Below are 20,908 nucleotides of genomic sequence, written 5' to 3' on the forward strand. Positions count from 1 at the left end.
CGTTATAAATGAAAATGATGTCACAATAGACATTGACGACTAAGACGACACAGATGACACAGACATTATAAGTGAAAGTGATGTCACAATTGACACAGAAAACACAGAGGACAAAGAGGATACAGACGACACAGATATTATAAATAACAATGGTATCACAATAGACACAGATTACACAATCATTATATATTACACTTAAGTCAAAACAGACAGAGAAGACAAAGATATTTAAAAAGACAATAATGTCACAATATACACAGACGACACGGATATTATAAACGTCAATGATGTCATAATAGACACCAACGACACAGACGACAGAGATTTTATTATTGACAATGATGCCACAATAGACACAGACGATGCAGATGACACAGGCATTATAAATGTCTATGATGTCATAACAGACACAGAAACACAGAAGACACAAACATTATAAATAACGAAGATGTCACAATAGACACAGACAACAGAGACTTTTTAAATGACAATAATGTCTCAATGTACACAGACGACACAGAAGAAAAAGACATTATAAATGACAATGATGTCACAATAGACACAACAGACAAAGAAGACACAGATATTATAAATGAAAATTATGTCACAATAGACACAGACGATACAGATGACACTGACGACAGAGACATTATAAATAACAGTCATGTCACAAAAGACACAGACGAGAAAGATGAAACAGACACCATAAAAAACAATGATGTCACAATAAACAAAGACAACACAGTCGACACAGACTTTATAAATGACAATGATGTAAAAATAGCCACAAACGACAAATACGACAAAGACATTATAAATGAAAATGATGTCAAAATAAACTCAGACGACACAGACATTATAAATAACGAAGATGTCACAATAGACACAGACAACAGAGACTTTTTCAATGACAATAATGTCTCAATGTACACAGACGACACAGAAAAAAAAGGCATTATAAATGACAATGATGTCACAATAGACAAAACAGACACAGACGACACAGACATTATAAATGAAAATTATGTCACAATAGACACAGACGATACAGTTGACACAGACATTATAAATGACAATGATGTCGCAATAGACATAGACGACATAGACGACACATCGTTAATGACAATGATGTCACAGGAGAAACAGATGACACAGACTTTATAAATTACAATGATGTTACAATAGACACAGATGACAGTCATTATAAAAGAAAATGATGTCACAATAGATAGAGATGACACAGAATACAAAGACGACAGAGACCTCAGACACTATAAATGGCAATGATGTCACAATAAACACAGACGACAGAGACCTCAGACACTATAAATGGCAATGATGTCACAATAGACACAGACTACACAGACTTTATAAATTACAATGATGTCATAATAGACGCAGACGACACAGACCACACAGACATTATAAATGACAATGATGTTACATTAGAAACAGATGACACAGACATTAAAAATGACAATCATATCAGAATAGACACAGACGACACAGACATTATAAAAGAGAATGATTCCAAAAAAGACAATGACACAGACTACACAGACGACACAGACATTATAAATGACAATGAAGTCACAACAGAAAAAGATGACACATACGACAAAGACATTATAAATGACAGTGATGTCACAATAGACACAGACAACACAGACCACACAGATATAATAAATGACAATGAATTTCAGAATATACACAGACGACACAGGTGACACAGACATTATAAATGACACTTATGTCACTATAGACACAGATGACGCAAACATAAATGACAATGATATCACAAAAGACACAGACGACACACACGACAATGACAATAGAGAGGACACAGAAGACACAGACAACGTAAATGACAATGATGTCTCAAAAGACAAGGACGACACAGGCGACAAAGACATTATAAATGACAATGATTTCACAAAAGACACATACAACACAGTCATTATAAATGACAATGATGTCACAATATAAATAGATGACACAAACGACAGATATTATAAATGACAATAATGCCAAAATAGACACAGACAACACAGAAGACATAGGCATCATAAAACAAAAAATTGTCACAATAGACACAGATGAGACAGACATTAAAAATGAGAATGATGTCACAATAGACACAGAAGACACCAACATTATATACAACAATGATGTCACGCTAGACACAGACGAAACAGACATTAAAAATGACAATGATGACACAATATACAGAGATGACACAGATGACAAAGACATTAAAAAAGACAAAGTTGTCACATTACACCGAAGACACAGATGACACAGATATTATATATGACAATGATGTCACAATATACACAGAAAACACAGACGACACAGACATTATAAATGATATCGATGTCACAATAGATGCAGACAAGAGACAAGACAGAAGACACTGACATTATTATGACAATGATGTCACAATAGACACAGATGACACAGACAATATAATTGATAATGATGTCACCATAGACACAGAAGAAAAAGACGACAGAGACGACAGACTCTACAGACATTAAAAATGATATTGATGTCACAATTGACACAGATGAAACAGATATTATAGATGACAATTATGTCACAATAAACAAAGGTGACACAGATGACACAGAAGACACAAATTATAAATGAAAAGGATTGAACAATAGACACATAAACACAGACGACACTGACATTATAAATGACAAAGATGTCACAATAGACACAGATGAAACGACGACACAAGCATTATAAACGACAATGGTGTAACTATAGAAACAGACAACACAGACGACATAGAAGACACAGACATATAATACAATGATGTTGCAATAATCACAGATGACACAGACAACACAGACATGACTAATAAAACTAATTCCAATAGACATAGACGATAGAGACGACACGGATGACACAGACATTATAAATTAAAATGATGTCACAATAGATAGAGATGACACAGACGACACAGACATAAATTACAATGATGTCAAAATAGACTCAGACGACACAGACATCACAGACAACACAGACAGTATAACTTACAAAGATGTCACAGTAGACACAAGCAACACAGACAACAATGATAGAGATGACACAGATGAAACAGACATTAAAAATCACAATGAAGTCACAGTAGACACAGACGACACAGACATTATAAATGACAATGATGTCACAATTGACACAGACGTCACAGAGGATACAGACCACACAGAAGACAGACGACACAGAAATTATAAATGACAATGATGTTCACAATATACAGAGATGACACAGATGACACAGGCATTATAAATTACAAAGATGTCACAATACACACGGACGACACAAACGACACAGACATAAGTGACAATGATGTCACAATAGACACAGATGACAAAGACGACACAGATATTAAAAATGACAATGATTACACAGACGACAGATATTATAAATCAAAATGATGTCACAATATACACAGATGACACAGATGACAGATATTAAAATGACAATGATGTCAAAATTGACACAGACGACACAGATATTAAAAATGACAATGATGTCACAATACACACAGACGATACAGACAACAGACAGATACAAAAAAACCGACACAGACGTTATAAATGAAAATGATTTCACAATAGACAGAGACGACACAGACATTTTAAAAGACAATGATGTCACAACAGACAATGACGACACAGAAACTATAAATGACTATGATGTCACTATAGACACAGACATTATAAATGAGAATGATGTTACAATATACACAGAAAACAAAGACATTAATAATGAAAATGATGTCACAATAGACACCGACGACACAGGCATTATAAGACAATGATGTCACAGTAGACTCAGACGACACAGACATTATAAACGACAATGATGTCACAATAGACACAGAGGACACAGACGACACAGACATTATAAATGACAATGATGTCACAATAGATGCGATGACACAGATGACACTGACATTGTGAATGAAAATAATGTCACAATAGACGCAGACGCCACAGACGACACAGACATAATAAATGACAATGATGTAAAAATAGAAACTGATGACACAGACATTATAAATGACAATGATGTCAAAATAGACACAGAAGACACAGACATTATAAATGACAATGATGTCACAATAGACAGAGACGACACATACGACACAGACATTATAATTGTCAATGATTTTACAATTGACACAGATGACAAAGACATTATAAATAGCAATGATGTTACAATAGACACAGACGAAACAGACATTATAATTGAAAATGATGTTACAGTTGACACAGACGACAAAGACGACACAGACTTTATAAATGACAGTGATATCACCATAAACACAGATGCCAGAGATGACACAGAAGTTCAAAGATGACACAGACGACACAGACATAAAAAATGACAATTATATCAAAATAGACCAGACGACACAGACATTATAAATGACAATGATGTCACAATAGACTCAGACGACGCAGACATTATAAATGACAATGATGGCAAAATAGACACAGACGACACAGACATTATAAATTAAAGTTATATCTCAATAGACACAGAAGACACAGATGACATAGATGACACAGACAACACAGATATTATAAATGACAAAGATGTCACAATAGACACAGACGACACAGACATTATAAGTGACATTTATGTAACAATACACACAGACGATACAGATGACACAGGCATTATAAAGGACAATGATCATAAAATCATAGAATAACCAGGTTGGAAGAGACCCACCGGATCATCTAGTCCAACCATTCCTATCAAACACTATAGCATGCCTCTTAGCACCTCGTCCACCCGTGCCCTAAACATCTCCAGGGAAGGTGACTCAACCACCTCCCTGGGCAGCCTCTGCCAGGGACCAATGACCCTTTCTGTGAAGAACTTTTTCCTAATGCCCAGCTTAAATCTCCCCTGGCTGAGCTTGAGGCCGTTCCCTCTTTTCCTGTCCCCTGTCACTTGGAAGAAGAGACCAGCACCCTCCTCTCTACAACCTCCTTTCAGGTAGTTGGAGAGAGCAATGAGGCCTCCCCTCAGACTCCTCTTCTCCAGGCTAAACAACCCCAGCTCTTTCAGCCGCTCCTCGTAAGACCTGCTCTCCAGCCCCCTCACCAGCTTTGTTGCTTTTCTCTGGACTCGTTCCAGAGCCTCAACATCCTTCTTGTGGTGAGGGGCCCAGAACGGAACACACGATTCGAGGAGCGGTCTCACCAGTGCCGACTACAGAGGGAGGATAACCTCCCTGGACCTGCTGGTTACGCTGTTTCTGATACAAGCCAAGATGTCACTGGCCTCCAGCTGGATTTCACACCATTTACCACCACTCTCTGGGCCCGGCCAGCCAACCAGTTTTCCACCCAGGAGAGTGTGTGCCTGTCCAGGCCAGAGGCTGACAGTTTCTCAAGCAGAATGCTGAGAAACTGTGTCAAAGGCTTTACTGAAGTCCAGGAAGACCACATCCACAGCCTTTCCCTCATCCAGCAGCCGAGTCACTTTGTCATAGAAGGCAATCAGGTTAGTTTGGCAAGACCTACCTTCTGTGAACCCATGTTGACTGGACCTGATCACCCAGTTCTCTTGCATGTGCTTCATGATAGCACTCAAGATCACCTGCTCCATGACTTTCCCTGGCATTGAGGTCAGACTGACAGGCCTGGAGTTTCCTGGGTCCTTCCTGCGACCCTTCTTGCAGATGGGCACAGCATCAGCCAGCCTCCAGTCCAGTGGGACTTCCCCAGTCAGCCAGGACTGTTGGAAGAGGATGGAAAGAGGTTTGGCCAGCACATCTGCCAGCTCCTTCAATACCCTTGGGTGAATCCCGTCCGGCCCCATAGGCTTGTGGGTGTCTAGTCGGGCTAGCAAGGCTCTGACCACCTCCTCTTGGATCACGGGAGCCTCATTATGCTCCTCCAGCTCCTGGGTTTGTACACAGACGGAATGACCCTCCTTACAAATAAAGACTGAGGCAAAGAAGGCATTAAGTACCTCAGCATTTTCCTCATCCCCAGTCACTGTTGTTCCTTCTGTGTCCAATAGGGACTGGATGGTCTCCCTAGTCCTCCTTTTATTATGTATATGTTTGTAGACAGATATTTTGTTATCTTTCACAGACTTGGCCAATCTGATTTCTAGCTGAGCCTTAGCCCTTCTGATTTTTTCCCTACACAATATGTCACAATAGACACAGACGACACAGATTTTATAAATTAAAATGATATCAAAATAGACACAGACGACAAAGACATTATAAATGAAAAAGATGTCTCAATAGACACAGAAGACACAGACATTATCAATGACAATAACGTCACAATAGACATAGACTCAGACGACACAGACACTATAAACTACAATGATGTCACAATAGACAAAGACTAGACAGACGACACAGACAACAGATATTATAAACGACAATGATGTCACAATAGACACAGACGACACAGATGACCCAAAGGACACAGATATTATAAATGAATATGATGTCACAATATTCATAGACGACACACACGATGCAGACATTATAAATAAAAATGACGTCACAATAGACAAAAACGACAGAGATGACACAGACAAAAGAGACATTATAAATGACAAAATTCCACAATAGACACAGACGATACAGACGATAGAGACGACACAGACGACAGTAATTCTAAATAAAAATGAGGCCACAGAAGACACAGAAACATTATAAATGACAATGATATCCCAACAGAAACAGATGACAGACATTATAAATAACAATGATGTTACAATAGATACAGACGACAGAGATGACATAGACTTTATAAATGGAAATGATTTCACAATAGACAAAGACGACACAGAAGACACAAATGACACAAAAGACACAGATATTATAAATGACTATAATGTCACAATATACACAGACGACACAGACCACAGAGATATTATAAATGAAAATGATGTCACAATAGACACAGACGACGCAGAAGACACAGACATTATAAATGACAGTGATGCCAAAATAGACAAAGATTACACAGACGACAAAGACGACATAGACATTATAATTGAAAATGATGTCACAACAAAGAAGACACAGACATTATAAATGACAATGACGTCACAACAGAAAAAGACGACAAAAACGACAAAGACAACACAAACATTATAAATAACAATGATTTCAAAATAGACAAAGACGACATAGACATTATAAATAACAATGATGTCACAATAGACACAGACGACACAGAAATTAAAAAAAAGAATTAGGTCAAAATTGACACAGACGACACAGACAAAAATGTCATTATAAATGACAACGATATCACAATAGACACAGATAACACAGATGACCCAGAAGACACAGACATTATAAAGTAAAACGATGTCACAATAGACACAGACCTTATAAATGACAATGATGTCACAATAGACACAGACGACACAGACATTATAAACAACTATGATGTCACAAGAGACACAGAAGAAACAGACCACAGAGATATTATATATGAAAATGATGTCAAAATAGACACAGACGACACAGACATTAAAAATGACAATGATGCCAAAATAGACAAAGATTACACAGACGACAAAGGCGACATAGACATTATAATTGAAAATGATGTCACAACAAAGAAGACACAGACATTATAAATTACAATGACGTCACAATAGAAAAAGATGACAAAAACGACACAGACGACACTGACATTATAAATAACAATGATGTCAAAATAGACACAGATGACAAGACGACATAGACATTAGAAATGACAATGATGTCACAATAGACACAGACGACACAGACATTATAAATGACAGTGATGACAAAATACATACAGATGACAGACAAAACTATCATTATAAATGACAATGATATCAGAATAGATACAAACAACTCAGACGACACAGACATTATAAATGACAATGATATCAAAATAGACATAGACGACACAGAAGACACTGATATTATAAATGACAATGATGTCAAAATAGACACCGACGACACAGACATTATAAATGGCAATGATGTGACAAGACACACAGATGACACACATGACACAGACTTTAAAAATGACAACGATATCACAATAGACACAGACGAAAAAGACGACAGAGATGACACAAACAACACAAACACTATTAAAGACAATGATGTCGCAATAGACATTGACTGTACAGAAGACAAAGTCATTATAAATTAAAATGATGTCACAATAGACATGGACGACACAGACGACACAGACAATATAAATGACAATGATGTCACAAGAGACACAGATGACAGATGTTATACATGACAATGATGCCAAAATAGACACAGACGATACAGACACAGACAGTAGAAATGACAATGATGTCACAATAGACACAGACGACACGGACCACACAGACATTATAAATGAAATAGATTTCACAATAGACACAGACGACACAGACAGTATAAATAACAATGATGTCACAATAGACACAGACGACACAGACATTAAACATGACAATGATGTCACAATAAACAGAGACGTCACAGACATTATAAATGACAAAAATTTCAAAACAGACACAGACAACAGACGAAACAGACATTATAAAGACAATCGTGTCAAATTATACACAGAAGAAAAAGACGACAGAGACGACACAGAAGAAAGAGACATTATAAATGACAAGGATGTCACAATAGACACAGACTTCAGACGACAGAGACTACAGAGATGACACTGATATTGTAAATTAATATTGTGTCAGAATAGAAACAGAGGACACAGATGACACAGACACTATAAATGACTGAGATATCACAATTGACACAGATGACGCAGACGAGAGAGACATTATAATTGACTATGATGTCACTATAGACAAAGACATTATAAATAACAATGATGTCACAATAGACACAGACGACAAAGACATTTTAAATGACAACGATGTCACCATAGACAAAGATGACACAGACATTACAAACGACAATGATGTCACAATAGACACAGAAGACACAGACGACAAAGACATAAATGACAATGATGTCAAAATACACACAGACGACACAGATTACACAGACATTAAAAATGATAATGATTTCATAATAGACAAAGACGACACAGACATTATAAATGAGAATGATGTCACAATAGACACAGACAGCACAGATGACAGTTTTAAAAGACAAGAGAGACATTATAAATGACAATGATTTCAAAATAGAAACAGACGCCACAGACCACACAAAGGACACAGACAACACAGATAACACAGACGTTATAAATGAAAATGATGTCACAATAGACACAGAAGACACAAACGATACAGACGACAGAGACATGAATGACAATTATGTTCAACATAGACACAGACGATACAGAAGACACAGACATTACAAATGATAATGTTGTCAAAATAGACACAAACAATACAGACATTATAAATGACAATTATGTCACAATAGACAAAGACGACACAAACGACACAGACATTATTAATGAAAATGATATCACAATACACATAGACGACACAGACATTGTAAATGACAATGATGTCACTATAGACACAGATGACAGAAACGACACAGAAGACAAAACCATTTTAAATGACAATGACTTCACAGTAGACGCAGACGACACACACGACACAGACATTATAAATGACAATGATGTCACTATAGACACAGACGGCACAGACATCAGAGACAACACAGACGGTATAAATGACAATGGTGTCACAATAGACACAGACAACACAGATGACACAAATGACACAAAAGACACAGACATTATAAATGACAATTATGGCAAAATAAACACAGATGACACAGACATTATATATGACACTGATGTCACAATAAACAGACGACACAGGTGACACAGGCATTATAAATGACAGTGTCACAATAGACAGAGACAACAGATGACACAGACGACACAGACATTATAAGTGATAATGATGTTACTATAGACAGACGACAGACGAAACAGACTTTATAAATGATAATTATGTAACAATACACTCAGACGGTATAGATGACACAGACATTATAAATGACAATGATGTCACAATAGACACAGATGACAAACATTATAAATGGCAATGCTGTAACAATAGACGCAGACGACAGAAGACACAGGAATTATAAATGACAATTATGTAAAACTACACACTGAAGATACAGACGACACAGAAGACACAGTCATTTTTAATGAAAATGACGTCACAATAGACACAGAAGACAGAGATATTTTAAATTAAAATGATGTCAAAATAGACACAGAGGACAAAGACATTACAAATGACAAAGATGTCACAATAGACACAGAAAACAGAGACGACTGTGACGACACAGACGTTATAAATGACAAAGATGTCACAATAGACAAAGACGCCACAGACATTATAAATGACAATGATGTCACAATATTCACATACGACACAGACAAAGATGACACATACATTACGATGATACGACACAGATGACACATACATTATAAATCACAATGATGTCACCATAGACAAAGATGGCACCGATGACAGAGACATTACAAATTACAATGATGTCACAATAGACACAGACGACACAGAGGAAAAAGATGTAAAGGACAATGACATCAAAATAAACAGAGACGACACAGACATTATAAATTATAAAGATGTCACAATAGTCATAGATAACACAGACGACATAGACATTATAAATGACTATGATGTCACAATAGACACAGGCGACACAAACGACATATGAAAGACATTGTAAATGTTAATGATGTCACGAGAGACACAGACAACACAGAAGACACAGACATTATAAATGACAACGATGTCACAATAGACACAGACGACACCAACAACACAGACATTGTTAGTGACAATGATGGCAAAATAGACAAAGACGAGAAAGATGACACAGACAATATATTTGAAAATGATGTCAAAAAAGACACAGACGACAGAGACATAATAAATGACAATGACATAATAAATGACTATAGACACAGACACACAGACAATATAAATGAAAATGAGGTCACAATAGACACAGACACACAGAAAATATAAATGAAAATGAGGTCACAATAGACACCCACGACAGAGACGACACAGACATTATAACTGACCATGATGTCATAATAGACACAGACGACACAGAGGACACAGACATTATAAATGACATAGATTTCAAAATAGACACAGACGCGACAGACGACTCAGACAACACAGATGTTGAAAATGTTGTCACAATAAAGACAGACGAAAAAGACAACACAGACGACAAAGACTTTATAAATGAAAATGATGTCACAATAAACACAGAAGACACAGATGATATAGATGACAGAGACATGAATGACAATGATGTCACCATAGACACAGACGACAGAGAGGACACAGATAATATAAATTACAATGATGTCACAATAGACACAGACGACAAAGATAATATAAATGGTAACGATTTCACAGTAGACACAGACGACACACGACACAGACATTATAAATGAAAATGATGTCACAGAAGACACAGACGACAGACTACACAGACATTATAAATGAGAAATATGTCACAATAGACACAGACGACACAGATATTATATATGACAAGGATGTCACAATAGACACAGACAGCACAGACGACACAGAATACAAAGACGAGATACATTATAAATGACAAGGATTTCACAATAGACACAGACGACACTAAAGACACAGACATTATAAATGACAATGATGTCACAGAAGACAGAGACAGCCCAGAGAGCAGAGTTATTATAAAAGGCAATGATGTTGCTAGGAAAGTTATACTTAAAGTAGGATAAAACACTGATCATCGACTAATCAAGAACTAAGACAGAATATAAGAATTGCATGATTCTGTTGATTCTTAACGTATCCTAGCAACAGACCCCAAGGTACTTGCTCAAAAGACCTCATGTGACAATAGGATCCAAGTGTGCTTAGGAAAAGTACATATTAGCTACCCTACCCAAGTAGAACATACACCTGCAACAGCCAAAAGACCATCATAAATCTTGTGAAAGACAGAAGAATAGGTTTCAGGAGGCAAGAAAGATATACCTGAGCGGTCAAGTGGAGATAAGTGCGGGCCCAGCCAAGAAAAATCGACGAGTTTGCCAAAAGAACAAGAAGTAATAAAGACAATGCGAGGAAGACTATTTACTTCATCTGAGGAAGACTACTTACTTCATCAGGACGACCCCCAGAGGGAGCTACGCAGGCGCAATAGAGACTGATGTCGCAATAAGGCGACGAAGTAACCTACCTATGCATATGTATTAGATAATGAAGTAACCTGTTGAATATACAATAGATTGCGAAACATTTAGAGAATAAAAAGCGGACGCGATGTGACGGTCTTTGGAACCAGATCTGGGTGCGTACCCCTGGTTCCCGGGGCCTCGAAATAAAGCACCACATATAACCTCCTAGTGTGGTTATGTGTTTGTCATTCTGCTAACAGTTTTTGGCGACCCAGGTGGGACCTCGCGGGCATTGCTGAGGCGGCTCGCGCATCGATTCTGCTCCAGCCGGCACCGAGTGATTCTCGGGGAGCCATCGACCGCGACCGACCTCCGCTGCTCCCGACGGACCAGGGATATTGGTAAGACACGGTGCTTTATCTGGAATGGTACCATTTGGGGTCTGGTAAAGCCTGCCTGTCAGACGCGGCGAAAGCTGCGCTTGGTTGGGCTCAGGGGTCTGGTAAAGCCTGCCTGTCAGACGCGGCAAAAGCTGCGCTTGGTTGGGCTCAGGGGTCTGGTAAAGCCTGCCTGTTAGACACGGCGAAAGCTGCGCTTGTTTGGGCTCAGGGGTCTGGTAAAGCCTGCCTGTTAGACGCGGCGAAAGCTGCGCTTGGTTGGGCTCAGGAGCTCCGACGGGAAGCCTAGGCGCCGTCCATAAGACAGTGGCGAAAGCTCTGCAGGTTCGGCATCAGTGGTCTGGTCTGGTAATTCCGGAATTCTGGTATTTCTGGTATTTTGTAGTTTTGTTCTTCTCTCAGTAATTTATACTTTCCTGTCTAGTTAATCCATTTTAAGCTGTTTGTGGTAAAAAGAAAAAAAAAAGAGAAAAAGGAAGAAAAAACTAACAAAAAAAAACAAAACAAAAAACAAAAAACTCAACCACAATGTCAATACCTAAGTCATCTCCATTAGGATGTATTTTGAGCCACTGGAAGGAGGGAGGATTTGGGCAGGATATGCAAAAAGGAAAGTTGATTGAATATTGTAATGTCTGGTGGACACAATATGAATTAGAAGACCAGGTTCATTGGCCAGAAAATGGGACTCTAGATTATAATACGATTTTTCAGTTAATGTTGTTTTGTAGATGAGAGGGAAAATGGGATGAAGTACCATATGTAGAACTGTTTTTTATTTTAAGGCGGAATGACGAATGGAAAAGAGCATGCGGACTAATGGTTGTCAGTGTAAAATCGAATGGGCAATGTGATGGTTGTGTGGCTGAGAAAAAGTGCATAAAATGTTTAGCAGTAGAAAATGCTTCATGACATCAGCAAGATGATGATTTTGATTTATTGATAACCCCCTCAGCCCCAGACCCCAGGGAGGGGGGATCGGGTAATGAGGGGAGGGACAGAAAGGGGGGGGATTAAAAATGCGAATATGAGGAGGAACAGGTTTATCCAGGTACTCCGATCTCTCATCGAACGCGGCAAAGAGAAATCCAGGGGAGGGAGGCTGGACGTCAGCCATCTAAGGCATTACTAGCACCACTGCGTCAGGGGGTCGGAGCGGAGGGTCCGGTATATGTTAAAGTGCCTTTTACGCCAGGAGATTTGATGCTTTGGAAACAGTCTGCTGGAGTTTATCGAGAAAACCCAGACAAGGTAGCAAGGGTAATAAAAATGATTCTAAAGACTCAGAATCCTGATTGGGATGATATTCAGGTGTTATTGGACACTTTGATGGATTCTACAGAAAAGGAGATGGTTCTGGGAAATTATGGAAACCAAAGCTGACTAGATTTAGAAAGCAGTGAACCCCTAGTGAAAATAAAATTAGGAGGGGAAGAGGTGCAATTTTTGGTGGATACTGGCGCAACATATTCAGTTTTAAATGATTTGTATGGAAAAATAGGAAACAAAACTACTACAATAGTGGGGGCCACAGGGAAAGAGGAAATACAGCCATTCATGCGACCCTTAGAGTTACAATTTGGGGGAAAAGAATTAACACATGAATTCTTATATGTACCCGACTGCCCGGTTCCTCTTCTGGGACGGGACTTGTTATCTAAACTAAATGGAAAAATCAGCTTTGAAAATGGAGAATTGATTATGCAAGTCCCAGAATCAAACATAGGAAAGATTTCAGTAGTAAAGGAAAATCCCAAACCTCAGATACCCAAGAAGGTAAAAGAGGCAGTAATCCCTACAGTTTGGGAAACAAGTATACCAGGAAAATCAAAAACTGCTCAACCGGTAATAGTGGAGTTAAAAGAGGGAGCAAGGCCAGTACAAATAAAACAGTATCCCATAAAATGGAAGCCCGATACGGAATAGTAGAAATCATTGAAAAATTTTTAAAATTTGGAATATTGGAGGAATGTGAGTCAGAATATAATACTCCGATCTTTCCAGTAAAGAAACCAAATGGGGAGTATAGGTTAGTACAAGATCTGAGGGCCATCAACAATATTACGAAAGATATACATCCAGTCGTAGCTAACCCATATACATTGTTGACATCTGTGAAGGAAAAATATAAATGGTTTACAGTAATTGATTTAAAAGATGCCTTCTTCTGCATTCCCCTTGACAAAGATAGTAGGAAACTTTTTGCTTTTGAGTGGGAAAACCCATATAATGGACGAAAAACGCAACTCACGTGGACGAGGCTCCCACAAGGATTCAAGAATAGCCCAACTCTTTTTGGAAACCAACTGGCGAAAAATTGGAGATCTGGACTACGCAAGGAAAAATTCAGGTACCAAGAACACAGTATCTTTTGTTACAATATGTAGATGACATATTCCTTGCAACAGAACAAGAATCATTATGCATACAAGTGACTATTGAAATTTTAAACCAACTGGGCCTAAATGGATACAAGGTTTCAAGAGAAAAAGCTCAAATTGCATGCACAACTGTATTGTATCTTGGATGTGAGATAACACAGGGACAACGAAGGTTAGGAATGGATCGTGTTAGAGCAATTTGTGCAATTCCAGAACCCCGGAACTTGCATGAACTGAGGACATTCTTGGGAATGGCAGGGTGGTGTAGGCTGTGGATAATGGACTATGGACTTATAGCAAAACCTCTGTATGAGGCACAAAAATTGCCTAATCTCATTTGGGAGGGACCTCAAAAGGAGGCCTTTAGGAAACTAAAAGAGGCCTTGACTAAGGCACCAGCATTGGGCTTACTGGATTTAACAAAGACTTTCCAGTTGTTCGTTCACGAAAGACAACGATTAGCACTGGGTGTCTTAACACAGAAATTAGGAAGCTGGAACGACCAGTGGGATACTTCTCTAAACAGTTGAACCCCGTTAGTGCAAGTTGGCCATCCTGCCTGAGAGCCGTAGCAGCAACTGTAATTCTGATACAAGAAGCCAGAAAATTAACTCTAAAAAACATTGAAGTTTATATACCTCACATGGTGTTAACAGTCTTAGAACAAAAAGGGGGGCATTGGCTTTCCCCTAGCCGAATGATGAAGTTCCAAGCCATACTCAATGAACAGGATGATGTAAGTTTGAAAACAACTAACCTGTTAAACCCAGCAGCCTTTTTAGGTGCAGCAACAGAAGATGGTCCTTTGGAACATGATTGCATAGAAGTCATAGAACACACATATGCAACGAGACTGGACTCGAAAGATACTCCAATCGAACAGCCTGATCAAGAGCTCTTCACAGACGGGAGTAGCTTCGTGGAGAATGGGACGCGGTATGCAGGATATGCCGTGACCACACAGAGCATGGTAATAGAAGCACAGGCCCTACCGGTCGGGACCTCAGCACAACGGGCAGAAATAATAGCCCTCACAAAGGCATTGGAATTAAGCAAAGATAAACGAGTAAACATATGGACAGATTCAAAATATGCCTTTGGAGTAGTTCATGTACACGGAGCTTTATGGAAAGAACGAGGATTATTATCCTCGCAGGGAACCAATATAAAATACCAAAAAGAAATTTTAAACTTGATATCTGCTGTGCAATTACTGGAGCAGGTAGCGATCATGCATTGCAAGGCACATCAAGGAGGAGACTCTAAGGTGGCCGAAGAAAACGCATTGGCAGATCGAACGGCTCGGCGGATAGCACGACAGGTACAGACGATGATGGCCTTGATACCTATCAAGGTAAGCCCTTTACAAAATTACCTGACACAGAAACCGAAATACTCGGAAGAGGACAAGAAATTGGCCAATTTAATGAAGGCAAACCTAAATTCTGAAGGATGGTACGTAACTACAACTGGACAAATAATTGTACCTCCTGTCATTATGCAGGCAATTCTACAAGCAGAACATCAAAAGTGCCATTGGGGAGCAGAAGCATTAGTGACTTATCTGAAACGAAGCATAATTTCGGCACAGATGTTAACAATGGCAAAATCTGTAAATTCAAAATGTGAACTTTGTTTGAGGAATAATCCTGTGGTTAGGAGGAGAGTAGAAATGGGACACATCAGAGTAGGCATGGAACCAGGAGATTATTGGCAGATAAACTTTGTAGAATTACCTAAAGCTCAAGGGTACAAATATTTGTTAGTTGGGGTCGACACTTTTTCCAGATGGCCAGAAGCCTTTCCCTGTCGCACCAATCAAGCCAAAGAAACAGTGAAATGGTTGTTGAGGAAAATTATCCCTAGGTTTGGGGTTCCCTTAGGTCTATCGTCTGATAAAGGACCACACTTTGTAGCCACAATTGTACAAGAAGTAAGTAAGGCATTGGAAATTTCCTGGAATCTCCATACCCCATGGAGACCACAATCTAGTGGACAAGTAGAAAAAGGAATCAGACGATAAAAAGACAGGTCAGTAAAATATGCCAAGAAGCTAAAATTCAGTGGCCCCAGGCATTACCAATAGCCCTTCTAAGAATAAGGATAAAGCCTAGGAGTAAGATGGGGCTGAGTCCTTATAAAATCCTCTTCGGGAAACCATATGAGTCGCCACAACCAAACTCAAACATGCATATTAAAGGACACCAAGATGTGTATAACTATATGTTATCTCTTGGTAGAACTTTGACACAGTTACGAAGGGCCTTGATCTGGAACCGTCCGGTGTCATTAGAGAATTCAGTACACGAAATTGAACCAGGAGACCAGGTCTACGTCCGCGATTGGAGTGAAGAGCCACTGAAGGAACGGTGGAATGGACCGTACCTGGTGCTGCTAACAACTTTCACTGCGGTAAAGGTAAAAGGAATAAACTCTTGGATCCACTACACGCGAGCAAAGAAGGCACCCAAGGACTGGAGAGTTGAAGTAGTCGGACCAACGAGACTGAAGCTGAAAAGGAAGTAAAATGTCGTACTTCGAGTACGGGACTTTGATTATAGTTTGGTCCTTGATACCTATAATAGGTGTCACATCTCTAGAAATTCCATGTAAGAGAGAAACAAGCAAGTATACCATTGGACAAAATGCCATTCTGTCTTGCAGGTTTCAAAGTCATGTCCCAATGAAAAGGAAATTAATTCAGATTTTTTGGGAAAAGGTGTCTGGAACTTGTGGAGCACCTGAAACAATCTATGATAGCAAAGATTTGGGGTTAGATGGTTACAAACAAGAACTACGAGGAACATGGAAACTTAAAGAGAAAGTATCGAACAAGTTTTATCAGCGAAATCCCATACGAGGTGAAACAAAACTGGAGCTGACGAATTTAACTTTGACTGACCAAGGAAAATATAGGTGTTTTGTGGGAGCAGGAAGTAATGTAGACTATGGAGAAAGAACACTGATAATAAATCCCCTTCAAGACCATGGAATAAAAGCAGGGCATACACATTATCCGGCTCCTCTGGGTAGTGAGGCACTTATTTACTGCCTCCTAGAGGACCCCCAGCATGAGGAATTTGGATAGATAAAAGAAGGAAAAGCAGTTCTAAGTGATAAAAGACACTCAATAGAATTGAGACTGGGAGGAATGTTAGTCCAGATTATTAAAGGGATAAAAAGATCCGACTTGGGAACTTACAGATGCCAGTATCAAAATGCTACTACCTTTGGATATAGCGAAATCAATATTACTGAAGCCAGAGTGAAACGAGCCATAGTACTGACCCAGGCACCCCAGGAGATTTATGTTCAAAAGAAAGATACTGAAAAAAATTTGATGATTGGGTTAATCAAAGATTTTGCTAGAATGCAAAATACAAGTAAGATTACAGCATGCTTGCCTTTACCAAAAACGGCTGGAGAACCGATAAGCTGGGAAATATTGACTTTCCCACTCCCAGAGGTAAAAAAAAAAATAAAAATAAAACCGAATGTAAACAAATAATAACACCCATACAGAAAAAACAGAAAATAAATATAAAAAGAGAGTGGAGAACTGCAGGAAGTCAAAACGATTGTGAAAAATTACCAAATTATAAGTTCACACGTATCAGACGATTTAAAGATGTAGGATAGTGTTCATATGATGAAATAAAAGAAATAGTGAGGGAAAGAAATACAATAGAATGGATGTGCCAGAAAAGAAATGATACAGAACAAAATTGGAACACAGTTTGGTCAACAAGTATTTTACAAAAATTCCAATACGGCGGAAAAACATCTTAATATTTTAAATGGACAGGAAAACAAAGTAGTGACAAATTACCAGTAAATGGCCGGATCAGTAGAGATCCTATTGATAGCGTTCCATGGTAGAATTGTTCTAAAATTTTAGATTGTGACCTAGACCCTGAAGAAATCACCATACCTCCAGTTAAAATGGCTCTAATAATAGGGTGTGCCTGTCGGGGATTTAAGGTCGGGGGAAAAGTAATACAAGTACCAGTTAATGGAATAGACTGTAAATATTCAACAGTACGCAGTATGGGTAATTTTGTTTGAGCATCTAATGATGGAACTTGGACTACACATTTATCAATAAAGGGTCCAGTTAAAGAAATAACTCTGGAGTTGCCTACCCTGTGCCCAATTTGGAAGCGATCCCCCTTCAGAGATAAATTGGAAACTTTACAAATTCGTGCTAAAAGAGACATAGAAAATGATATTAAAGACATAGATGACACTTGGCAGAAGCCTGAGACAGGAGTTAAAGTGAGATGGGCATTAAAATCCCTTTTTGCCCAAATAGCGACGTATCGTAATAGAGAAATGATTTACAAACTAATTGGACAAACTGAAAGATTGGCAAAAATAACAAAGAAGGGATTTCGAGATTTAAACTTGCAACTACAGGCGACAACGAAAATGACTTTGCAGAACAGAATGGCATTAGACATGCTCTTGTTAAAAGAACATGGTGTCTGTGGATATCTCAAAGATCGAACTGATCACTGCTGTATGCATATACCTAATGTCACAGCCGATGTGGAATATGATATCTCGCAATTGGGAAAAATAGAAGGAGAAGCTGAAAAAGAGAAAGAAGAAATTGGTCAAAATTGGGTTGGGGCATTATTTGATAGATTAGGCATCCATCTTACTAGCTGGATACACTCTCTCATTCAAACGTTATTCACACTTTTGCTTATATTCCTTACAATCTATCTGGTGGACACACAAAATTATTGGAGCAGTGACACGAGAATATCCACAACACCCAATACCCCCATCAACTTACCAAGAAACAGTTACATAAAATGAAAATACTTGCTAAGGTGAAGTATTTTCAAAGGGGGGAAATGCTAGGAAAGTTACACTTAAAGTAGGATAAAACACTGATCATCGACTAATCAAGAACTAAGACAGAATATAAGAATTGCATGATTCTGTTGATTCTTAACGTATCCTAGCAACAGACCCCAAGGTACTTGCTCAAAAGACCTCATGTGACAATAGGATCCAAGTGTGCTTAGGAAAAGTACATACTAGCTACCCTACCCAAGTAGAACATACACCTGCAACAGCCAAAAGACCATCATAAATCTTGTGAAAGACAGAAGAATAGGTTTCAGGAGGCAAGAAAGATATACCTGAGCGGTCAAGTGGAGATAAGTGCGGGCCCAGCCAAGAAAAATCGACGAGTTTGCCAAAAGAACAAGAAGTAATAAAGACAATGTGAGGAAGACTACTTACTTCATCAGGACGACCCCCAGAGGGAGCTACGCAGGCGCAATAGAGACTGATGTCGCAATAAGGCGATGAAGTAACCTACCTATGCATATGTATTAGATAATGAAGTAACCTGTTGAATATACTATAGATTGCGAAACATTTAGAGAATAAAAAGAGGACGCGATGTGACGGTCTATGGAACCAGATCTGGGTGCGTACCCCTGGTTCCCGGGGCCTCGAAATAAAGCACCACATATAACCTCCTAGTGTGGTTATGTGTTTGTCATTCTGCTAACAATGTCACAATAGACAAATATGACAGAGATGATACAGATGACAAAGAAATTATAAATGACGATTTCACAATAGACAGACAATATCGAAGACACAGACATTATAAATGACACTGATGTCACGAAAGACACAGACGACACAGAAGACACACATAAAAAATGACAATGATGTCACAATATACACAGACGACAGAGACGGCAAAGACATTATAAATGACAATTATGTAACAATAGACACAGAAGATACAGACGACAGAGACATTTTTAATGACAATGATGTCAGAGTACACACAGACAACACAGATGACACAAAGGACACAGACAAAAAAGATAACTAAGATTACACAGATATTATAAATGAAAACGACGTCACAATAGACACAGAAGACACAGACATTTGA

Source organism: Phaenicophaeus curvirostris, chromosome 19 (assembly GCF_032191515.1).
Source record: "Phaenicophaeus curvirostris isolate KB17595 chromosome 19, BPBGC_Pcur_1.0, whole genome shotgun sequence".
In the NCBI taxonomy this organism is placed as follows: domain Eukaryota; kingdom Metazoa; phylum Chordata; class Aves; order Cuculiformes; family Cuculidae; genus Phaenicophaeus; species Phaenicophaeus curvirostris.